At 33.1% G+C, this 5,251-nt stretch overlaps 1 long non-coding RNA gene across 1 annotated transcript; it reads left to right on the top strand.

Moving 5' to 3' along the window:
* Positions 1-3,319: 3,319 nt before the first annotated feature.
* On the top strand, positions 3,320-3,909 carry LOC126767304 (uncharacterized). The gene is made up of 2 exons (XR_007669053.1): positions 3,320-3,489; positions 3,542-3,909. It is a non-coding gene; the product is annotated as an uncharacterized LOC126767304 (long non-coding RNA).
* Positions 3,910-5,251: the final 1,342 nt, after the last annotated feature.

The following is a 5,251-nucleotide window of genomic DNA, read 5'->3' as shown; positions in this document are numbered from 1 at the left end:
GCTTGAAAGGGTGGTTGATCTAAATAGAAATGACTTCCAATAGAAACGGTGTAAAAATTACGCTGACACATTTTGTTACATTTGTGGAGAATACACCTTTAAAAAAAACATAAGACCTATTTCCGAATTTGTTAAAAATCGTATTTAGATTATTTGGAGTTGGTCTTGGTAACCAAGATAAAAGCGGGGCTCCACTTGTGTGCTATTTGTTGTCTAAATTTGCGACAGTGGACCCAGGGAAAACGAAATAGGCTTAAGTTTGGTGCGCCGATGGTTTGGAGGGGCCCAGAAATCATTTGGACGACTGTTACTTCGGTTTAGTGAGCATTGGTGGTATTAATAGGAAAAATCGAAATAAATGGCAGTACCCCGATTTACCGTCAAGCCGTCCAATTCCCCTTTTCGAAGATGTTCCCTTTCCCAAAACTGAATGATTCTCCAGAGCCGAGTTCGGAGTTTGAACATAATTCCGCTTAGTCTAAGTGATTGCGACAGCGTTTTCAAAGACACGAAACTATTCCTCAACGTTTTAATCAATGCGAGTTGAATAACAATTCGACATTTGGCCTTATCAAAAGAAGCGTCTGAAGTGTTATCTTCGAGGAAATGATAAAAAAGTTAAAAGGGGAACAAAATTAACTTATTACCGCACCAGGGATAAAGTTTTTTTAACATTTTTTACTAAGGAAGGCAATCTGGTGTTTTGTAATAATATAAATGGTCTTATGCAGGAAATGGGGCTACCCCAAGTATCTACCTAGCGTTGGCGTCTTTCGTGGACAGTTCCAAGAGAAGTTTGAAGTGCGTCTTATTGCACAACGGCAATGTGTATGCATAAATTTCCCAAATTGCCCTCCACAACAATAAAAGAAGAATAGAACAGCATTAGTGATAAAAAGATAAAATACCAAGACCACCAATGGATCATTTGACAGAGGGGTTTTACTAAGTACCCTTGCTTTTTGTGTCTCTGGGATAGAGATCCAAGCAACAACATTTGCAGCAAAAATTTGGCCCACGAAAAAAAAAAATGGTTGTTGGCGATAAAAATATTGTAAATGAAGCTTTGCTCCAGAAAAGATCGTCCTACCACCGTTGCATATCAAATTAGGACTCATGAAGCAGTTTGTTAAGGCTCGAATCGCGATGGGGAATGTTTTGCATATATTTGCAGCAAAATGCCTAATCTAAGTAGAGATAAGATTAGAGCAGAACTAAGGCAGTATATGAATGACAACGATTTTAATAAGTCAATTACCGAAACTGAACGAAATGCGTGGGGATCATTCGTGCAAGTTATAAAAAATTTCTTTGGGAAAAATAAACTTCAAATTGTGTTCAATTAGTGGAGAATACGCTGGATAAGTTCAGAATTGGGTTCAACATGAGTATTAAAATCCCTTATTTGCACAGTCACTTAGTTTCCCCAAAATTTGGGTAACTTCGAAGAATAAGGGAAAGGTTTCACCAAGATATCAAAATTATGGAGAATCGGTACCCGGGGAAAGGGGGGATACACATATGATGGCAATAGTTGAATTTCAAAAGACTCTGATCCGGCTGTTCATTCCAGATTGTCTCTTAAAAAAAAGCTTTTCATTTTGTAACTGAATTATATATATAAATATATATTATATTTTTAATGCTTTGTGAGATTTTTTTTTTTTTTAATAAATCGTTTGAAACAGTTTTTCTTTTTATTTTTTTATATTCCTATGAAAAAATTTTACTTCTTAAATACTTAAAAAATTTGGTCATTCTTTTGGCAATAACTTTAAAAGCAAATAAAAAATGTTGATGAAAAAAAATTTGGAAAAAAACAGACGGCCATAATTGGGGGTCATAAATGGAGGGGGTAAAAAAACTATATCATGAAAACTAGAGCTGATAGAATCAGTTGATAAATTCAAAGAAGCAAATTGAGTGTTGGCCTGTGTAATTATTTCTGAAGGACGAGAGTTATAAAGTCATTAAGAACCCCAGCTAAATTATCTTAGACACTATATAGCAGAAACATATCTTAATAAAGAAACCATAAAAAGCATTTAAAAAAATATGTTTAACCCATATATAGTAAATGGAGTCGAAATTCCGGAACAATACATGGCCTTATTACAAGAAATATTTCTCACAATTTAAAATTAGAATTACCAAAGAATTGAAAAAGATGTTTATAGTGATGAAGATAAGTTTCAGATTATAAAAGAAGAAAAAAAGAGCGCATCGGCATGGGACAGAAAACAGAACAAATTTTGGGAAAAAATATTATTTTCCTCAAATGGCCGCAATAAAAAATTACACAAAAACTTGTGAAATTTGTCAAAAAATACGATCCCCGAGCTTGCAAACCCAAACCCAAGCCCCCCAAAATCTTCCACATGGATATTATTGAAGTCGCAGGTGAAAAAATATATGTATATCGTGCATAGATAAATTTTCGAAATTTGTGAAAAAAATTTTTAGGATAAAAACATAGAATGGAAGCCAAGAACGCGTGCACTCTACCTATAATTGAAATAATGAGATGCCTTCGAATATACTGACTATTAAATTAAAAGAAATTATTAACATCGTTGTAGATAGATACAATAATACGAGTTCAAACGGAAAAACAACCAAAATTTTGGAAGAACTAATAAAAATAACTATCAAGACTTTAAAGATTTTAACAACATTGTCAGCTGATATAATACACGAACTAGTTAATAATCAAAAGAAAATGTTAACCTGTACAATAGAAACAGGAATAAAAAAATATGAACCAGGTGAAATAGTTTTCAAAAAAACAAACAAATAAAAAAGAAGAACAGACCAATTTTTAAGATAGAGACAAGAGGCAAAGACAAAAATACCCGTGACAGACAGGTACAAATACCAAATAGTACATATGTGTCACCAAATATTAGCAAAATACTATATGAGCAAAGTAGTATTTCGCTGGTAACAATACTATGACGTTTCATTGTGGTATTTGTATAAACACAGCTAAAAAAAGATAGCAAAGTTTGCTAAAAGCTTTTACAAAAAGCTCCTTGAAATATTCTGTCAAAAAATAATAATAAACGAAAAATGGAAAATAATACGAAAAAACGCGATTTATTTAGGGACTTCTGAGACGAAGTCCCTTATTTAAGTTTTGGGCCAAAACATGGAAAATCTACGAGGAACTCACAAAAATAATCATGTGCTACAAAACATTTTCGCACAACTGAAAAACTAGCAAGAGGTATGTTTGAATGCTGTAGAGATGCATACGCGGTTAAATAATTTCTCTAAAAAAAGATATAGGTATGTAAGAACCAATCCATTTACCGAAATATTCTTATTTAATTTTTCTAAATCTAACATTTTTTAGGCAAGAAAAACGTAAAATTGGTCGTATTGGCGGATCTCCGTCAAAGTGGGAGTTCTACAACGAAGTGCATAAGGTTTTGGGCAGCTTTAAAGCAAACAATTTATTTGAAGTAATGGACGAAAGTTCAATTGACGGTATGTAATTCATTATTTAAAAATACATATTATTATTATCATTTGTTTTTAGAGCCGAATTGTGAAGAATCTTTGTTGTTGAAAACGCATTTGGTCATCTGAAAGTGCGATTTCGCAAAATTGGGAAAGGTTTGAAAGTTAACATAAAAAATATGAACACAATTATAAAAGCATGCTGTATTATGCATAATATTGCAACAACAGAAACGATAACATCAATCAGTGTTGGATTCAGCAGTCAGACATCCAAAGTAAATGGCAGCAGCCAAAAAGAAGCATTTCCGTAAGTGATACCAAAAACAGTGGAATTGCTGTAAGAAACGCATTAATGACTAATTTTATTACCCGTTAGTATAATTGTAATACCATACAAATGTACAAAATAAATATAAAATGTTTATTTATTTATTAACGGTGAAAGCAATGTGATGTTTTCTTCTAGTAACTTGATTACTTTTTCTTCATTTTCTAAGGATTTAATTAAATACATCTGCATCATTTTCTGCTCATCTTTTATTAGTTCGAAAAAACGATCATCAGCCTGTACTTCAGCGAACGATGACTCACTACCCGGTATTTTGCTAATGGAGTGTTCACTTACCGATACCTTCATTGCATCAAATTCAGAATCAAGAAGATAATTTTTTGTTGAATATTTTTTCACCTTCTATTTGGTCAACTGAAAACGGAAACGGTTCATTACGTATGGCGAAAGCTTAAACGTTGAATCCGCAATAAGTAAAATCGGTACCTTTACACCTTCAATGAATTTGAAATGTCTTTCAAATAGCTCATTGTTCATGTGATAAGCCTTTAATGCCGAACATTCAAAAATAGAAGAATCGTTACATCTTCCAGGTAATCATATGTTTATATATGTAGGTGAACTTATAACGATAGCCTGCAGCAGCAAAGAGAATTGTTGAATACCATCCCCTTAAAATTGAAATCATCTGAAACTTCAAGTATTTTTAGCTGTTTACTTCAATGCACATCTTAACAATAGCTCCATAGTATTGAGGAAATACTCAATTATTCAAACCATTAACAATTTCTTTTCGATTTCAGCTTTCTAAAGCAGGATAAATTATCCAACATTGTTTCTGGAATACGGCACAAATTTCCCCACAATTCAAGAACCATTTTTTTACCTACTGTTGTTCTACCAATCCCAAAATAACCTTGCCACTGTTCTATACTCTGCCATGAAGCTAATGAATAAAGCCCGATACCAATTCGCTTTTCCAATGAAATAGCAACGACCAACCAAATATTGAAACGTGAAACGATCGATTCGGAAAGTCTTTTTGAACTTATTGTTCTTAAAAGTAGGTGATTTGTCACCCCAGAAGCTTGATTTTTCACCTATGAAAATTTGGAGTTATATCTTAAAAGTTTGCGAACATCTCGTATGACTTACACATGTCCAAAACCGTCTACATTTTCCATACATTTTTTAGGAATGCCAGGGTCATGTACCGCCTTATTTTATGGTGAGCTTTTAATGCAATTAAATTTAATTTAAAAAACTGGCTTCTTAGGTTGTTACTATGCTTAACTGCAACTACTGTGCACATCTAAGAATATATGTTAAGAGCCCATTAGTCACAATAAAACAGGGAATACCGAAAATTTCGAACGGGTACTACAAAATTATACCCACCATTGACTTAGACGATTACTAACGGATTATCAATGACATTAGGCCTATTGTTCGCTATCAAATCAGGAAAACAAGCACTCTATTTCCACAAGAGGAGTA

The sequence above is a fragment of the Bactrocera neohumeralis genome, unplaced genomic scaffold (assembly GCF_024586455.1).
Source record: "Bactrocera neohumeralis isolate Rockhampton unplaced genomic scaffold, APGP_CSIRO_Bneo_wtdbg2-racon-allhic-juicebox.fasta_v2 ctg5276, whole genome shotgun sequence".
In the NCBI taxonomy this organism is placed as follows: Eukaryota; Metazoa; Arthropoda; class Insecta; order Diptera; family Tephritidae; genus Bactrocera; species Bactrocera neohumeralis.
Note: the sequence above shows the minus strand (reverse complement) of the source record. Positions and strands in the feature narration are given on the sequence as shown.